This window comes from Bombina bombina, chromosome 9 (genome assembly GCF_027579735.1).
Source record: "Bombina bombina isolate aBomBom1 chromosome 9, aBomBom1.pri, whole genome shotgun sequence".
In the NCBI taxonomy this organism is placed as follows: Eukaryota; Metazoa; Chordata; class Amphibia; order Anura; family Bombinatoridae; genus Bombina; species Bombina bombina.
This window is the reverse complement of record NC_069507.1, coordinates 246,295,371-246,315,306: the sequence shown is the minus strand read 5'-3', so window position 1 is coordinate 246,315,306 and position 19,936 is coordinate 246,295,371. Positions and strand designations below refer to the sequence as shown.

General features: G+C 43.4%; 1 protein-coding gene across 2 annotated transcripts in view; it reads right to left on the bottom strand.

Moving 5' to 3' along the window:
* The window catches only part of SMNDC1 (survival motor neuron domain containing 1), a 34,874-nt gene extending 24,541 nt beyond the window's left edge, over positions 1–10,333 (bottom strand). For both annotated transcript variants that reach the window (XM_053692754.1, XM_053692755.1), the window contains exon 1: positions 10,228–10,333. The gene's annotated coding sequence lies outside the window, so the exon portion shown is untranslated. The remainder of the gene's footprint in view (positions 1–10,227) is intronic.
* Between the last annotated feature and the right edge of the window lie 9,603 nt (positions 10,334–19,936).

Here is a 19,936-nt window from a genome sequence, read left to right as displayed (position 1 = left end):
AAGCACTCAGTTTAGCTATGTTGAAAAGGTAGCTGGAAAGCCCACTGCAAGTGGGAAATAAGACCCTCCCCCCTCCCCCTTCTTTTGCATATGAAAAGATCCTTTACACAAACAGGAGCAAGCTGGAGAAGGTATACGTCAGTATTCTCATAAAACTTTGGGGCTTGGTTAGGAGTCTGAAAATCAGAGCAATGATATTTAAAAATGAGCAAAACTATACATTTTTAAAAAACAAGAACTTTATGGGCTTTATAAATAGATCATCTACAAAACATTTATGCAAAGAAAAAATGAGTGTATAATGGCCCTTTAACACTGTTAGAAAATGTAGTAAAAGAGGAAATCAATGAATGCTATCCAGTGCACAGATTATATATGAACATGATGGATTATAAATTAATTATAAACTAAACAGTGAAAATATACAATATGTAAATTTATGGGGATAGTTACTTCTTAATAGTCCAGTGCTGAGCTATAACGATTAGTAGAAGGTTATCTTCTTACCAGATATTACCTCAATCGTATGAGGTAATGTATGCACTCAAGAGAAAGTGGGGACACTTTTCCTGTGTTTTCCCTGTGAAGTCACCTTGGGCTGTATTTCCGTGGATTTTTGTCCCAGCTCTGTTCGTATGCCAGGCTGTCGTGGTTTAGAGGTGTGCTCCAAATTCTTTAGTAAAAACTTCCAACCTGTATTCCCTGTGGCTTTATATCCTCCAGGAGTATGGTTACGGGAGATAGATTCCAGGGATTTTGTACCATAGGAAAAAAGAAGTCACATAGCGTAACTCTTACATTTATAAACCTCAATCTGTGATGAGGTAAGCATTCAAGCATATAATAAAGGTATCCGAACGTGTGGAGCTTATACTAGCCGTTTTAGGCTGCCTCCGATCAACGGGGTATTATCTGTTATTACAGTCCACAGGAATTCTTTAAAAATCCCTTTTGTATATGAAATACTATACTAGAATCGGTTCTATACATGTTGTGTGAAATTCAATCAATAACCACTTAATGCTGCAGGTATCATTAGTTCTGTACGCCCACTCTAGTAAATCCTTACGCGTTTCAAAGTTCTGTCAACTTCTTCGTCAGAGGAAAAACGCCTAGTATAAGCTCCACACGTTCTGATACCTTTTTTATATGCTTGAATGCTTACCTCATCACGGATTGAGGTTTATAAATGCAAGTAAACTTTTTTTATTATGTTCAGCAATAAATTAATATGATGACAGAGTTACGCTGTGTGATTTCTTCTTTTTATCCCTATGGTACAAAATTCCTGGAATCTAATTCCCATAACCATACTCCTGGAGGATATAAAGCCACAGGGAATACAGGTTAGAAGTTTTTACTAAAGAATTTGGAGCACACCTTTAAACCACCACAGTCAGCCTGGCATACGAACAGAGTTGGGACAAAAATCAACATAAATACAGCCCAAGGTGACTTCACAGGGAAAACACAGGAAAAGTGTCCCCACTTTCTCTTGAGAGCATACATTACCTCATACGATTGAGGTAATATCTGGTAAGAAGATAACCTTATAGCTCGGCACTGGACTATTAAAGGGACACTCAATCAAAATTAAAATTTCATTATTCAGATAGAGCATGCCATTTTAAACAACTTTCTAATTAACTTCCTTTAACAAAATGTGCAGTCTTTTTATATTTAAACTTTTTGAGTCACCAGCTCCTACTGAGCATGTGCAAGAATAAGTGTGTATGCATTTGTGAATGGCTAATGGCTGTCACATGGTACGTGTATGCATTTGTGATTGGCTGATACATGGTACAGGGGAGTGTAAAAACACATAACTTTTAAACTTGTCAGAAGAAAAAAAAAAATCTACTACTCATGTGATGTTCAGACTAAGTCCTATTACATTGTCTTGTTATCTTGCATTTGTTGATTATGCAATTCTACTGTGTTGACTGGTCTTTTAAGAATTAACTATCCCCATAAACTTACATATTTTTGTAGATTTTCACTGTTTAATTTATAATCAATTCATGTTCATATATATAAGGATTTAATCTGTGCACTGGATAGCATTTATTGATTTCCTCTTTTAACACACACATATACATATATATTGTAGTTAACGTTTTCGGGGTTGCCCCTGTCCTCAGACCCTGAAAACGTTAACTACAGTAAAACTTTATTTACGACAATGACAGAGACATATACACACACGTAGATATAAAAAGTACACACACCACTGTTAAAATGTCAGGTTTCTGTGATTTAAAAAAGTGAGACAAAAGATAAATAATTTCAGAACTTTTTCCACCTTTAATGTGACCTATACCTATAAACTGTACAACTTGATTGAAAAACAAACTGAAACTTCTAGGTGGAGGGAAGTAAAAATAAAAAAATATGGTTGCATAACTGGGGATGTAGCTGTGTTCAGAATTGAGCAATCACATTCAAAATCATGTTAAATAGGAGTCAGTACACACCTGTCATCATTTAAAGTGCCTCTAATTAACCCCAAATAAAGTTCAGCTGTTCTAGTAGGACTTTCCTGACATTTTCTTAGTCACATCCTACAGCAAAAGCCATGGTCAGCAGAGAGCTTCCAAAGCATCAGAGGGATCTCATTGTTAAAAGGTATCAGTCAGGAGAAGGCTACAAAAGACTTTCCAAGGTATTAGATATACCATGGAACACAGTGAAGACAGTCATCATCAAGTGAAGAAAATATGGTGCAACAGTGACATTACCAAAAACTAGATGTCGCTCCAAAATTGATGAAGACAGGAAGAAAACTGGTCTGGGAGGCTGCCAAGAGGCCTACAGCAACATTAAAGGAGCTGCAGGAATATCTGGCAAGTACTGGCTGTGTGGTGCATGTGACAACAATCGCCCGTATTCTTCATATATCTGGGCTATGGGGTAGAGTGGCAAGACTGAAGCCTTTGCTTACGAAAAAAAAAAAATCCAAGCCCAGCTAAATTTTGCAAAATCACATCGGAATTCTCCCAAAAGCTTGTTGCAAAAGGTGTTCTGGTTTGATGAAACCAAGATTAAACTTTTTGGCATAATTCCAAAAGATATGTTCGGTGCAAAAACAACACTGCATATAACCAAAAGAACACCATACCCACAGTGAAGCATGGTGGTGGCAGTATCATGCTTCGGGTCTGTTTTTCTTCAGCTGGAACTGGGGCCTTAGTCAAAAGCCTTCAGGCTTCTGCTAGAAAGCTGAACATGAAGAGGAACTTCATCTTTCAGCATGACAACGACCCAAAGCATACATCCAAATCAACAAAAGAATGGCTTCACCAGAAGATGATTAAAGTTTAGTGATGGCCCAGCCAGAGCCCAGACCTGAATCCAATCGAAAATCTGTGTGGTGATCTTAAGTGGGCTGTGCACAGGAGATGCCCTCACAATCTGACAGATTTGGAGTGTTTTTGCAAAGAAGAGTGGGCAAATCTTGCCAAGTCGAGATGTACCATGCTGAAAAACTCATACCCAAAAGTATTAGTTTAAGGGTGTGCACACTTTTGCAACCATATTATTTTATTTTTTATTTTTACTTCCCTTCACCTAAAATATTTCAGTTTGTTTTGCAATTGAGTTGTACAGTTTATAGGTCACATTAAAGGTGGAAAAAAGTTCTGAAATTATTTATCTTTGTCTCATTTTTGTTACATCAAAGAAACATGACATTTTAACAGGGGTGTGTAGACTTTTATATTGTAAATATGTATACACACATACAGTGGATATAAAAAGTCTACAAAGGCCTCTTGGCAGCCTCCCAGACCAGTTTTCTTCCTGTCTTCATCAATTTTGGAGCGACATCTAGTTTTTGGTAATGTCATTGTTGTGCCATATTTTCTCCACTTGATGATGACTGTCTTCACTGTGTTCCATGGTATAGCTAATGCCTTGGAAAGTCTTTTGTAGCCTTCTACTGACTGATACCTTTTAACAATGAGATCCCTCTGATGTTTTGGAAGCTCTCTGCTGACCATGGCTTTTGCTGTAGGATGTGACTAAGAAAATGTCAGGAAAGACCTACTAGAACAGCTGAACTTTATTTGGGGTTAAACAGAGACACTTTAAATGATGGCAGGTGTTTACCGATTCCTATTTAACATGATTTTTAAAATAGATTGCTTAATTCTGAACACACTTACATCCCAGTTATAAGAGGGTGTGCACACTTACGCAACCACATTTTATTTTTTGTTTACGTCCCTCAACCTAAAAGATTTCAGTTTGTTTTTCAGTTGAGTTGTACAGTTTATAGGTCACATTGGGTGCAAGTATAGCCAGTAGTATAGTTTCCAAAGAATAATGCGCTCAGGATGAGGAGAGAAAAAGAGAGGAGAGAAAAAGAGAGGAGAGAAAAAGAGAGGAGAGAAAAAGAGAGGAGAGAAAAAGAGAGGAGAGAAAAAGAGAGGAGAGAAAAAGAGAGGAGAGAAAAAGAGAGGAGAGAAAAAGAGAGGAGAGAAAAAGAGAGGAGAGAAAAAGAGAGGAGAGAAAAAGAGAGGAGAGAAAAAGAGAGGAGAGAAAAAGAGAGGAGAGAAAAAGAGAGGAGAGAAAAAGAGAGGAGAGAAAAAGAGAGGAGAGAAAAAGAGAGGAGAGAAAAAGAGAGGAGAGAAAAAGAGAGGAGAGAAAAAGAGAGGAGAGAAAAAGAGAGGAGAGAAAAAGAGAGGAGAGAAAAAGAGAGGAGAGAAAAAGAGAGGAGAGAAAAAGAGAGGAGAGAAAAAGAGAGGAGAGAAAAAGAGAGGAGAGAAAAAGAGAGGGAAAGAAAAAAAGAAAGAAAGAAAGAAAGAAAGAAAGAAAGAAAGAAAGAGAGAGAGAGAGAGAGAGAGACATACACACTGTATATAGAACATATTCTGCTATGTGAAGAACATTAGAATGTGAAATTAACATTTCATGTAAGGTTAGCGCACTTGAGAAAACGCAATCAGGTTTACGCACGAGTAAGGGTGTTAGGTTTTTTTCACACTTTTTGAGCTGAAGTCTATGGAAGAAAATGTTAACATGGTCCTGATATTCAAAATTCAGCTTGCAATAAGCCCAAGTCTAGCAGGGTTAACATGCAAGCGCAAACTACCGCTAATCATTGTGCAGACCCTTTGCACAAACATCACGTCCTGGGGGAAATAATGATTAGTGGATTGCAGATGAGTCTTCCGTCAATTGACGAATATGGCGGGCGGAGGAACGGTGCTTACCGTTCTGGCATTACCAGGTGAAAATATCAGAAGATAAGTATATCCTACACATTTGATGAATTAAAGTCTCATTAATTTTGTACATTATTTCCTATGACTTGAGCGACTTTGCTCAAGTTCACAATCACTTTAAATTGTTGAATAAAATAGAACATTCTTAAAATTAGCTAATATTTTAGCCGGGTGCTGCATTATTATAATAGAGACAATGTTCTCATTTATATGAGGGATCTTTTTTTATTTGGTGGTGTATGAACAGACAACCTTTGCTGATTACTCCATAACTACACTCAGATTGTTATGGTATTGGATATTGTAGTATTATATATGGGAATTTATTGTACTGTATAGGTTGTGATCCAGTAATCATGGTAATAAAAGTTAAATTTTATTTTACCTCCAACCTCAACATTTTGCAAGCTCCTCAACATTTACATATTTTATCTATAATACACACTACACTCGCTGGTGTACTGAAACGAGATATAAATTTGACTCCTGAATTAAAGTAAATGTAAATTTTGATGCTAAAGTGCCCGGTTTTTAAAACTTTGATTAAAAACAGGGGCACTTTAATTCATAAAAATTTACATATCACTCCTGTTGTAACAAAAAAAAAAACTTACCTTTTAAACTTCACAGCAGCTCCAGCTTTCTCCGGGTCTCACAAGCCATTTCTGATGTCAGAAATGATTGATAGGTCATTCTCCAATCACAGCTTCCCCCCCGGGGGATTCAGTGTCTGATTCACTGCTGTGATTGGAGGAAGCCGATGCCTCATTTTAGACCCAGGAAGAGGCTTTGAAACAGGTGGAGGAAGCTGGAGCTGCTGTGAAGATTAAACGGTAAGTTTTTTTTCACAACAGGAGTGAAATGAAAATTTTTATGAATTAAAGTGCCCCTGTTTTTAATCGAAGTTTTAAAAACCGGGCACTTTAGCACCAAAATTTACATTCACTTTAAAAGCTAAATTGTAGTGATTTCTGTGAGGGCTCTGTGATAACAGAGGTTTATTACCTTATAAAATGGATAATTATTAAGCCACATTATATCAAAGTAGCAAACCAGCTATAAAGGAAATTATATTGAAAAACACAAGGGGTGGGACTGGGGATCATGCTCTCATAACATCTTACAAAATAGGTCTTGTAAAAGGTAACCACAATTATGGAACATCTTATTAAATCACCTGCAATGTACTACAGATATCCTAAAAAAAAGAACCTGTTTGTGGCACGTGAAGACTAAAGATTGCAAACCCTGATTTACACAAATATTCTGTCAGCACATAAAATAGTACACAAAAACATAGCACACATGCTTGTTAGACAGAGGTGACACGTCCATCATCAGATAGAGGGCATAATGATGTGAGCAGGTAAATTGTTTGCACTTTTATCTGATGGCCTGTGTGTCACAGCTATACAAAAACTACAATGACTGAGTGTTAACGTCATTAAGGCTAGTTAGGGGATGGCTATGTGAGAGGTATGGGACACACTGAGCAAGAACGAGAGCAGTATATGAGCAGGGGCAGATTAATATTGTGTGTAGGAGGGGTGAGACATAATAAAGGTCATTCTTGTTAGCAGGGCCAGACACAGAGGTGCTCTAGCGTGAGCAGGCACAAAGTTATTAACGGGAGCAGGGCCAGGCAAAGAGGTGCGCAAGCAGGTAAATTGTTTGCACTTTTATCTGATGGCCTGTGTGTCACAGCTATACAAAAACTACAATGACTGAGTGTTAACGTCATTAAGGCTAGTTAGGGGATGGCTATGTGAGAGGTATGGGACACACTGAGCAAGAACGAGAGCAGTATATGAGCAGGGGCAGATTAGTATTGTGTGTAGGAGGGGTGAGACATAATAAAGGTCATTCTTGTTAGCAGGGCCAGACACAGAGGTGCTCTAGCGTGAGCAGGCACAAAGTTATTAACGGGAGCAGGGCCAGGCAAAGAGGTGCGCAAGCAGGTAAATTGTTTGCACTTTTATCTGATGGCCTGTGTGTCACAGCTACACAAAAACTATGATTGATACCAACAGAGATGTGAGAGAACAAGATAGAGAAATATCTGAGCAGGGACAGATTTGTATTGTGTGTAGGAGAGGCAAAACATATAATGAAGATCATTCTTATGAGCAGGGGCAGGCGCCGAGGTACTAATGTGGGGGCAGGCGCCGAGGTACTAATGTGGGGGCAGGCGCCGAGGTACTAATGTGGGGGCAGGCGCCGAGGTACTAATGTGGGGGCAGGCGCCGAGGTACTAATGTGGGGGCAGGCGCCGAGGTACTAGTGGGAGCAGGCGCCGAGGTACTAGTGGGAGCAGGCGCCGAGGTACTAGTGGCAGCAGGCGCCGAGGTACTAGTGGCAGCAGGCGCCAAGGTACTAGTGGCAGCAGGCGCCAAGGTACTAGTGGCAGCAGGCGCCAAGGTACTAGTGGCAGCAGGCGCCAAGGTACTAGTGGCAGCAGGCGCCAAGGTACTAGTGGCAGCAGGCGCCAAGGTACTAGTGGCAGCAGGCGCCAAGGTACTAGTGGCAGCAGGGGCCAAGGTACTAGTGGCAGCAGGGGCCAAGGTACTAGTGGCAGCAGGGGCAGGCGCCAAGGTACTAGTGGCAGCAGGGGCAGGCGCCAAGGTACTAGTGGCAGCAGGGGCAGGCGCCAAGGTACTAGTGGCAGCAGGGGCAGGCGCCAAGGTACTAGTGGCAGCAGGGGCAGGCGCCAAGGTACTAGTGGCAGCAGGGGCAGGCGCCAAGGTACTAGTGGCAGCAGGGGCAGGCGCCAAGGTACTAGTGGCAGCAGGGGCAGGCGCCAAGGTACTAGTGGCAGCAGGGGCAGGCGCCAAGGTACTAGTGGCAGCAGGGGCAGGCGCCAAGGTACTAGTGGCAGCAGGGGCAGGCGCCAAGGTACTAGTGGCAGCAGGGGCAGGCGCCAAGGTACTAGTGGCAGCAGGGGCAGGCGCCAAGGTACTAGTGGCAGCAGGGGCAGGCGCCAAGGTACTAGTGGCAGCAGGGGCAGGCGCCGAGGTACTAGTGGCAGCAGGGTCAGGCGCCGAGGTACTAGTGGGAGCAGGGTCAGGCGCCGAGGTACTAGTGGGAGCAGGGTCAGGCGCCGAGGTACTAGTGGGAGCAGGGTCAGGCGCCGAGGTACTAGTGGGAGCAGGGTCAGGCGCCGAGGTACTAGTGGGGGCAGGGGCAGGCGCCGAGGTACTAGTGGGAGCAGGGGCAGGCGCCGAGGTACTAGTGGGAGCAGGGTCAGGCGCCGAGGTACTAGTGGGAGCAGGGTCAGGCGCCGAGGTACTAGTGGGAGCAGGGTCAGGCGCCGAGGTACTAGTGGGAGCAGGGTCAGGCGCCGAGGTACTAGTGGGAGCAGGGTCAGGCGCCGAGGTACTAGTGGGAGCAGGGTCAGGCGCCGAGGTACTAGTGGGAGCAGGGTCAGGCGCCGAGGTACTAGTGGGAGCAGGGTCAGGCGCCGAGGTACTAGTGGGAGCAGGGTCAGGCGCCGAGGTACTAGTGGGAGCAGGGTCAGGCGCCGAGGTACTAGTGGGAGCAGGGTCAGGCGCCGAGGTACTAGTGGGAGCAGGGTCAGGCGCCGAGGTACTAGTGGGAGCAGGGTCAGGCGCCGAGGTACTAGTGGGAGCAGGGTCAGGCGCCGAGGTACTAGTGGGAGCAGGGTCAGGCGCCGAGGTACTAGTGGGAGCAGGGTCAGGCGCCGAGGTACTAGTGGGAGCAGGGGCAGGCGCCGAGGTACTAGTGGGAGCAGGGGCAGGCGCCGAGGTACTAGTGGGAGCAGGGGCAGGCGCCGAGGTACTAGTGGGAGCAGGGGCAGGCGCCGAGGTACTAGTGGGAGCAGGGTCAGGCGCCGAGGTACTAGTGGGAGCAGGGGCAGGCGCCGAGGTACTAGTGGGAGCAGGGGCAGGCGCCGAGGTACTAGTGGGAGCAGGGGCAGGCGCCGAGGTACTAGTGGGAGCAGGGGCAGGCGCCGAGGTACTAGTGGGAGCAGGGGCAGGCGCCGAGGTACTAGTGGGAGCAGGGGCAGGCGCCGAGGTACTAGTGGGAGCAGGGGCAGGCGCCGAGGTACTAGTGGGAGCAGGGGCAGGCGCCGAGGTACTAGTGGGAGCAGGGGCAGGCGCCGAGGTACTAGTGGGAGCAGGGGCAGGCGCCGAGGTACTAGTGGGAGCAGGGGCAGGCCCCGAGGTACTAGTGGGAGCAGGGGCAGGCGCCGAGGTACTAGTGGGAGCAGGGGCAGGCGCCGAGGTACTAGTGGGAGCAGGGGCAGGCGCCGAGGTACTAGTGGGAGCAGGGGCAGGCGCCGAGGTACTAGTGGGAGCAGGGGCAGGCGCCGAGGTACTAGTGGGAGCAGGGGCAGGCACCGAGGTACTGGTGGGAGCAGGGGCAGGCACCGAGGTACTGGTGGGAGCAGGGGCAGGCGCCGAGGTACTGATGGGAGCAGGGGCAGGCGCCGAGGTACTAGTGGGAGCAGGGGCAGGCGCCGAGGTACTAGTGGGAGCAGGGGCAGGCGCCGAGGTACTAGTGGGAGCAGGGGCAGGCACCGAGGTACTAGTGGGAGCAGGGGCAGGCACCGAGGTACTAGTGGGAGCAGGGGCAGGCACCGAGGTACTGATGGGAGCAGGGGCAGGCACCGAGGTACTGATGGGAGCAGGGGCAGGCACCGAGGTACTGATGTGGGAGCAGGAGCAGGCACCGAGGTACTAATGTGGGAAGGGTTGATATTGCTTTAATTAAAGCAGGTACAGAGACCAATAAATATGAGTTTAAGTAGAAAATAGCCCAAAGCCGGTAAACACCGGTTCTGCGCAGTTCCACGGTAGCCGCATTAGGAAGGGACAGGCCTGTGTAGCGCCGCACACACACGCGGAGGCCAAGCGCGTCTGTGTGCCCCGAGGGTATAGGCCATAACACCCAATAGACACACCGGAATCACAAACCCCGCATACCGCGCGCTCTGCCGGAACAGAGAAATAATATGACAAAAGCGCACTCGCCAAATACTCACCGTGTCCGCTCTCAAGTAATCTGTACGGCCCGGTTACTGCACTGTTTTCTCGCGAGACTTCTTGTTCCCGCGATCCCCGAATCTCTCAGCGCCTACCCACAGTGACGTATTTACTCCTTGTTGTCATAGAGATAGGTTTGTGATAGTTCTAGTATGATCGGAAACAGGGCAGTAAATACACCGACAGCGTTACAGCCAGGGGCGGGCAATGCAATTTAATTAGCCCTCAGCTTTATAATACTTAAAGTGATGGTAAAGTTAGCCGGATCAAGTATAGTATTCTGTTTCTAAAATCAATGTAAGTCTCATTTATTAATATATATTTTCATATCAATCAAGTTATCACATTTATAAAGCCTTTTCGATTCGTCCCCAAATTCAACCGTCTAAAAAAAAAATATTCACTTTTCACTCCGGATCACATTTTTTTAAATCCTATTGAAATTCTGGTCGTTAGGCGACCGTCATTCCACGTCATCCGCGCCTTTATTCATCTGCGCATGTGTGATAAAATTTCTTCAGCTTGATAAGCATGCATGCTCCTGTTTCGCGCATGCGTATTACCAGTAGGAATCCTTGTCCTACATCATCGGCTTCTTACGGACGGTTATTAGTATCGGCAATTAGCACATGCGCAGTGGACGGCAGCATCAGTGAGTAGCGCATGCGCATTTTAAATCCTATTTGTGAACGCGCATTTGAGAGAAGTAAAGAGTGGGTGGGACCGCTGAAGACGTCACAACTTGTCTTGAAGAAGTAGGGCTGGGGTGGAGTGTATATATATATATATATATATATATATATAAAAACTTAGCGACTAGATCAACCGTTTGAGTGCTAAGCTGGATTTGATTTTCTTCTGTTTTTTACAATTTAAAAAAATAGAAATTTGACTCCCCCCCCCCCCCCCGATCCACAACACTTATACAATTGGAAAGGTTAGGCAATTACCTTTCCAACGGTGGGTCTTGGGGGTCTGTAGCTGCTTAGATGCTTGAGATGCAGGCTTCTAAGCAGCATGCACCCTTTCCCTATACTTTCTATTGTAAATTTTAAATAAAGTTGCGCGGTGAAGTCATCATGTCATTGCGCGTGACATCACCGCACGTAATGGGAAACCCCGGTGATGCACAACAAACCTTTTTTCCAGTGATTGCACGCTTGTTGAATGCTTAAATATTTTAGAATACAAGGTTTAATTACGTGCAGTAAATAAGGTAGTATTTGTGTTTTATTTTATTAGAATCTGGGGGGGGGCATTTTGGTTACTGATGCATGTTTTGAGGGTTCTATAATGTCCTAGCAACTAAAGGCATTCCTTAAAGAAACACTTTTCCGGATTTGGGCCACATTGGATCATGGTACTTGGAATTTCAGGGAGAGTCCCTGAACTTCGGGGAGAGTCGGGATGTCTGTAAGTAGGCTTCAACAGACGATAACTTTATCTTTACTTTAATGTAATTTGTCAACGTCATATTCCCTCTGCAGCAATATGTCAGCTTTATACAGCTTCTGCTGTTATATGTCAGCTTTATACAGCATCTGCTGTAATATGTCAGCTTTATACAGCCTCCCCTGTAATATGTCAGCTTTATACAGCATCTGCTGTAATATGTCAGCTTTATACAGCCTCTCCTGTAATATGTCAGCTTTATACAGCCTCTCCTGTAATATGTCAGCTTTATACAGCATATGCTGTTGTCAGGTTAGGAAAAGTCCAGAAGAAGACCCAAATGCTAGGGCGAACTTAAACAACACCCTTGCACTCTGAGTTTAATCCAAGACGTGACCCCACGACAACCTCTAAAAAACAATGTACTCACGATATGCAGCAGGGTTAGCCTGAGACCAAAGTAATTCAAGCTATCAGCTAAATAGACTTCTGAGTAAGGAACTGGTTACAGGAAAAGTCTTCCACAGAATCAGGAGAGCAGGGATAGTCACTTATACTCAGACAGAGGAAGGGTAAACAAGAAACAGTTAATAATGCAGGAGTAGGTAACTTGTTATCAGGCAGTTTGAGGGTTAATACTGTGTAGTCAGTCCTTGAAGAGTTTGGCAACAGGTTATCAGGCAGTTTGTAGGTTTATACTGAATAGGCAGTACATGCAGAGTTAGATAACAGGATAACAGGTAGTTTGAGGGTTAATACAGATTAATCAGTACTTGCAAGGATTGGCAACAGGTTGTCATGCAGTTTGAGAGTTTCACAGAATAGACAGTCTTTGCAATGTTTGGCAACGGGATATCAAGCAGTTTGAAGGTTTACACTGAATTACCAGTATTTGCAGAGTTTTGGCAACAGGTAAACATGCAGTGTGAGAGTTTCACAGAATAGACAGTCTTTGCAATGTTTGGCAACAGGATATCAAGCAGTTTGAAGGTTTACACCGAATTACCAGTATTTGCAGAGTTTTGGCAACAGGTAAACATGCAGATTGAGAGATTCACAGAATAAATAGTACTTGCAATGTTCGGCAACAGGTTATCAGGAAGTTAGAGGATTAACCCAGGATAGTCAGTCTTTGCAGAGTTTGGCAGTTAGAGAGATTCCACAGCGAAGTCCTCACAGGAGCCACAAAGAGAAACAAATAAACGGGCACTGAGGAAACAGGAAGCCCGGAATAAAAAGCCTGGTAGTGACATCATCAGGAAGGGGCAGCTCAGACTACCTGTCAATCAAGCACACAGAGAGGACAGCTGGAGCTTCCCAGCGGCCGATTGTGACAGTGCCCCCTCCCGACCGGGCCTAGCAGGGTATTTCTTGTGAAAAGACTTGACAAGAGCTGGAGCATGAACATGAGAGGCTGATTCCCAAGATCGTTCAGAGATAGGATAGCCTTTCCAATGGACCAGGTAGTACAGCCGAATGCCCCGTAGCTTGGAATCCAAAATCTGGCTGACTTCAAACTCAGAAGTTCCCTCTACGGAAAGTGGAGGAGGTGGTCTACTCTTGATAGAGTACCGGTTGTAGATGACTGGCTTGAGTAAGGAGACATGAAACACTGGATGGATCTTGAGAGTCTTGGGTAAAGCCAGGCGGTATGCAGAAGAACAAACTTTAGAAACAATTCGAAAAGGTCCAATGTACTTAGGACCCAACTTAGTACAAGGTTGTTTTAGACGTATGAATCTGGTGGATAAAAATACTCTGTCTCCAGTACGAAGTAAAGGAGCCTTACACCTTCTGCGATCAGCATATCTCTTGTGTCTTAAGGAAGAGGAAAGTAGATTTTGACTAATGAGTTGACAGTGGTTACTGATATTTTTCACAATACGATCTGCTCCAGGGACTTCAGTAGAACTGGTAATCATAGGAAAGGTTCTAGGTTCAAAACCATAAGCTGCCTTAAAGGGAGAGGTCTGTAATAAGGCGTTACAGCGTGAGTTGTGAGCTAATTCCGCCAAAGGCAATAACTGAGACCAGTTGGAGTGGTGATGGTCTACATAATGTCTAAGAAAAGATTCTAAGGCTTGATTTACACGCTCAGTCTGTCCGTTGGATTGAGGATGATGTGCAGTAGAAAGAGATATGTTGATTCCGAAGTGCTTACAAAAAGACCTCCAAAACTTGGAAACAAATTGAACTCCGCAATCTGAGACTATGTCAGTGGGAAAACCATGTAAACGAGATATATGTAGAACAAAGAGTTCAGAAAGTCTTTGAGCTGAAGGCAAGCCTGGAAGAGGTATGAAGTGAGCAGGCTTGGAGAACCGATCCACCACTACCCAAATGGTCGTATTTCCAGCAGAAACAGGAAGATCTGTAACGAAGTCCATGGATAAGTGAGACCAAGGGTAATGAGGAATAGGAAGAGGGTGTAATAGACCAAATGGTCGATGAGAAGATTGTTTGAAGCACAAGAACCACAAGCAGCAATATAATCCTTAACATCCCTCCTCATAGTGGACCACCAAACATGCTGCTTCAGTTTCCACAAAGTATTGGTTACTCCAGGATGACCTGCTGAAATGTTGTCGTGAGCCCAACGTAGAAGCTTAAGACGTAATCCTTTGGGTACATACAGGATACCAGAAGGTAGTTTGCAAGAAGATGGTACCTGGACTTGAGCAGCATGTAAAGCCTGTACTGGAAAAGAGGATACTTGAGCCAAAACTTTGACTAAACGTAGTATAGGTTCAGAATCCAAAGGAGAAGGCTCAGAAGATTGGAAATGCCTAGATAAAGCATCTGCCTTGGAATTTTTTGAACCAGGAAAATAGGAAAGTACAAAATTAAACCTGGAGAAGAACAAGGCCCACCGAGCCTGACGAGGATTGAGACGAGTAGCTGTATGGAGGTATAAAAGATTCTTATGATCTGTCAGAATGAAAAAAGGTTGACTGGTACCCTCTAACCAATGCCTCCATTCATCCAAAGCTAATTTTATAGCCAAAAGCTCCTTATTGCCCACATCATAATTTAACTCGGCAGGATTGAATTTTTTCGAAAAGAACGCCACAGGATGTATCTTGCTGGTAGTCGGATCACGTTGGGAGAGAACAGCTCCAGCTACTATAGAAGAAGCGTCAACCTCCAAAATAAACTGGAGATCAGGAATTGGATGACTAAGAAGAGGTGCTGAAGAAAATGCTGATTTTAGCATTTCAAAAGCCTGTACTGCCGAAGTGGACCAGTTCTTACAATTTTGCCCTTTCTTAGTAAGAGAAGTGAGCGGAGACGTGATGTCAGCAAAGTTCTTAATAAACTTTCTATAGTAATTGGCAAAGCCAAGAAACCTCTGCAGGGATTTGAGAGTAGTTGGTCTGGGCCAGTCCTTGATAGCCGAAAGTTTAGCAGGATCCATCTCAAAACCTGATTCTGAAATGATATAACCCAAAAAGGGAATGGAACTCCAATTTAGCGTAATGTTTTGGAATAGATCAGAATGTCGTCGAGATAAATGATAACAATTGATTTAGATAGTCTCTGAAGATTTCATTAACAAAGTGCTGAAATACTGCTGGTGCATTGCACAATCCGAATGGCATTACTAGATACTCGTAGTGACCAAATCTAGTGTTAAATGCCGTCTTCCATTCGTCTCCTTTACGGATTCTGACCAAATTGTAGGCCCCACGGAGATCTAACTTGGAAAAAATAGAAGCACCTTGAAGACGATCAAATAACTCAGGAATGAGCGGCAGAGGATAGCTGTTTTTGACAGTAATCTGATTCAAGGCCCGATAATCGATACAGGGACGGAGACCTCCATCTTTTTTCCCAATGAAGAAAAAACCTGCACCCACAGGTGATGAGGAAGGACAAATAAATCCTCTGGCTAAGTTGTCCTTTATGTATTCCTCAAGAGAGACATTTTCTTGACGAGAGAGGGGATAGGTCCTTCACTTAGGTAGAGGAGCCCCTGAAAACAGTTTGATAGGACAGTCAAATATCTGGTGTGGAGGTAATGTCTCAGCCTCCTTCTTAGAAAACACATCACTAAAGGCATGATAGTAATTAGGCAATGAATCAGGAACTTCCACCATAGCTACGACAGGACCAGATGGTTTTGAGGGATTTTGCAGGCAATGTTTGAAACAGGTAGCTCCCCAGGAAATAAGCTCTCCTTTAGACCATGAGAAGACTGGATCATGAAGCTGCAACCAAGGTAACCCCAGAATCAACGGTATGTGGGGAGAAGTGATGACGTCAAAATGAATAACTTCAGAATGGAGTATGCCCACAGACAAAAGAAGAGGAATGGTAGAATTTTGTATGATACCAGAACCTAAAGGCTGTCCACTAACGGTGGTTACCTTAATTAACTGTTTCTTGGCTTGAAGAGGAATCCTGAGAGAGTCAGCAAAGTTTGAATCAATGAAAACTCCAGCAGCTCCAGAGTCAATGAGGGCTTGAGCTCGAAACTTGGTGTCTCCAAAAGAGATAGTTACAGGAACAAAAAGTTTAGAATTGAGGGAAGACATGGGATTCTGGCTTTACTCTGTCCCTCTATCAAAAGTTAAGCCTTGGCTTTTACTGGCCGGATAGGACAGTCCTTCAGTAAATGTCCTTTGGTACCACAATACAGACATAATCCAAGAGTACGCCTTCTATGGTGTTCAGCTTCCGACAATTTAATAGCTCCTAATTCCATGGGTTCCACAGACTCAGGAGATTGGGAATTATTATGAGACAGACTTGAGGTTCGAATAGGAGGACGAAAAGAAGATTTAACAAAGGATCTCCGATTCCTATCTCTCTCCTGAAGACGTTCAGAATGCTGGGCGTCCAGAGTAATACACAAATTGATAAGACCCTCCAATGAATCGGGGAGATCCCGAAATACAAGTTAATCCTTAAGGCGTTCGCAAAGTCCCTTGCGAAAGGCTGCTCGTAAGCCTCCATGGTTCCAATCAGTTTCTGTGGCTACAGTCCTGAATTCAATAGCATATTGAGCTACCGAAAAGGGATCCCTGTCTCAGATCCAACAATCCTGCCTCTGCAGCTGCAGACCTCCCAGGCTTGTCAAAAACAGAAGAAAAAATGGAAACAAATGATTCCACATCCTGTAGTAAAGGATCATTCTTCTCTAAAAGAGGAGACACCCAGGCTAGAGCCTTACCCTTCCTGAGGGAAATAATAAAGGTGATCTTGGAAGTAGAATTGGAAAAAAACTTGAGGATTGTTTCTGAAGTGTAAACGACATTGATTAAGGAATCCACGGCATTCTTCAGGATTACCGTCATATTTATCTGGAAGTGGGATTCGTGGTATATACTGTCCAACAGGTTGAGGTGGGTTAAAGACAGCATTGGAGCTAGTAGCAGCTGCAGTAGGAGTCACAGTAGCTAGAGAAAGAGCGGAGAGGTTATGTAGCAGAGCAGTAATCGGGTCAAGCTTGGAATCCAAAGATTGCAAATGAGCAGAATGATTTCCCAGAAGTTGCCCTTGTAGAGCCACAGTCCTTTCCATGTCAGGCGGCTTACACCATGGCAAAAATCAAGGCCCGTTTATACTGTCAGGTTAGGAAAAGTCCAGAAGAAGACCAAAATGCTAGGGCGAACTTAAACAACACCTTTGCACTCTGAGTTTAATCCAGGACGTGACCCCATGACAATCTCTGAAAAACAATGTACTCACGATATGGAGACCAAAGTAATTCAAGCTATCAGCCAAATAGACTTCTGAGTAAGGAACTGGTTACAGGAAATGTCTTCCACAGAATCAGGAGAGCAGGGATAGTCACTTATACTCAGACAGAGGAAGGGTAAACAAGAAACAGTTAATAATGCAGGAGTAGGTAACTTGTTATCAGGCAGTTTGAGGGTTAATACTATGTAGTCAGTCCTTGAAGAGTTTGGCAACAGGTTATCAGGCAGTTTGTAGGTTTATACTGAATAGGCAGTACATGCAGATTTAGATAACAGGATAACAGGTAGTTTGAGGGTTAATACAGATTAATCAGTACTTGCAAGGATTGGCAACAGGTTGTCATGCAGTTTGAGAGTTTCACAGAATAGACAGTCTTTGCAATGTTTGGCAACAGGATATCAAGCAGTTTGAAGGTTTAAACTGAATTACCAGTATTTGCAGAGTTTTGGCAACAGGTAAGCATGCAGTGTGAGAGTTTCACAGAATAGACAGTCTTTGCAATGTTTGGCAACAGGATATCAAGCAGTTTGAAGGTTTACACTGAATTACCAATATTTGCAGAGTTTTGGCAACAGGTAAACATGCAGATTGAGAGATTCACAGAATAAATAGTACTTGCAATGTTCGGCAACAGGTTATCAGGAAGTTAGAGGATTAACCCAAGATAGTCAGTCTTTGCAGAGTTTGGCAGTTAGAGAGATTCCACAGCGAAGTCCTCACAGGAGCCACAAAGAGAAACAAACAAACGGGCACTGAGGAAACAGGAAGCCCGGAATAAAAAGCCTGGTAGTGACATCATCAGGAAGGGGCGACTCAGACTACCTGTCAATCAAGCACACAGAGAGGACAGCTGGAGCTTCCCAGCGGCTGATTGTGACAGCTGTAATATGTCAGCTTTATACAGCCTCTACTGTAATATGTCAGCTTTATACAGCCTCTCCTGTAATATGTCAGCTTTATACAGCCTCTACTGTAATATGTCAGCTTTATACAGCCTCTCCTGTAATATGTCAGCTTTATACGGCCTCTGCTGTAATATGTCAGCTTTATACAGCCTCTCCTGTAATATGTCAGCTTTATACGGCCTCTAATGTAATATCTCAGCTTTATACAGCCTCTCCTGTAATATGTCAGCTTTATACGGCCTCTCCTGTAATATGTCAGCTTTATACAGCCTCTCCTGTAATATGTCAGCTTTATACAGCCTCTCCTGTAATATGTCAGCTTTATACAGCCTCTCCTGTAATATGTCAGCTTTATACAGCCTCTGCTGTAATATGTCAGCTTTATACGGCCTCTGCTGTAATGTGTCAGCTTTATACAGCCTCTCCTGTAATATGTCAGCTTTATACAGCCTCTCCTGTAATATGTCAGCTTTATACAGCCTCTGCTGTAATATGTCAGCTTTATACGGCCTCTACTGTAATATGTCAGCTTTATACATCCTCTACTGTAATATGTCAGCTTTATACAGCCTCTGCTGTAATATGTCAGCTTTATACAGCCTCTGCTGTAATATGTCAGCTTTATACAGCCTCTGCTGTAATATGTCAGCTTTATACAGCCTCTGCTGTAATATGTCAGCTTTATACAGCCTCTGCTGAAATATGTCAGCTTTATACGGCCTCTGCTGTAATATGTCAGCTTTATACAGCCTCTGCTGTAATATGTCAGCTTTATACAGCCTTTACTGTAATATGAATTAGATAAACTGAGTACCAAAGCGCCAAAAAGGCTGGGTCTGAACAATAAGAGCTAAAGCACAATCTAATAAAACTAGAAATTATACTTTATTTACAAACATGCATGGATCCATGTGATAGACAACTTAAAAATTCAATAAAACAATTTCACATACAAACAGTGGAATAATAAAATCAGAAACAATGTCCTCTAGGATATGGCTAGTGTAATGAACCGATGTCTGCTGGTGTCCCAGCTGTACACTTATATTATGTTCTTAAAATAGGGATCGTAGCTAATGTTGGAAACTTTATCAATTTGTAAAAATTAGTTCAAGTAGGTTTGCAACTATGTGTTTAACATATGATGATTCTAATTATCAGAAGCGATTTGGACAATTGATTTTGTCAACAATCCTACAATTGGGATGCATCTAGCTAATGTTGGAAACTTAATCAATTTGTAAAACTTATTCAAGTAAGTTGGCAACTATGTGTTTACCATATGATGATTCTAATTATCAGAAGCGATTTGGACAATTGATTTTATCAACAACAATCTTACAATTGAGATGTATCTGTGTATAATTTAGAAGTACCAGTGTGAAAATAGTGTTACACAAATTAAATGTGAATATGTGAAACCTTGTGTCTCAATGTAGATAAAATAATGTGCAAAAATATAAAACTAAAGAAGGTTGACAGAATAGAAATTGTATGCAGTCCAAATACAGTCTAAATAGATGTCACTCCTTTGATAATGAAAAAAAGACGCAAAAATACCTTGAAAGGGTGAAGTTAAAAAATACCTTGAAAGGGTGAAGTAAAAAACGTGGATGTGACTGTCCAAAGTATAAATGCCACTAATACAAAATAATCCAAAGCGCAATGTGATAATTCAAATGAAAGTGCTGTGATAGTCAAACAAAAA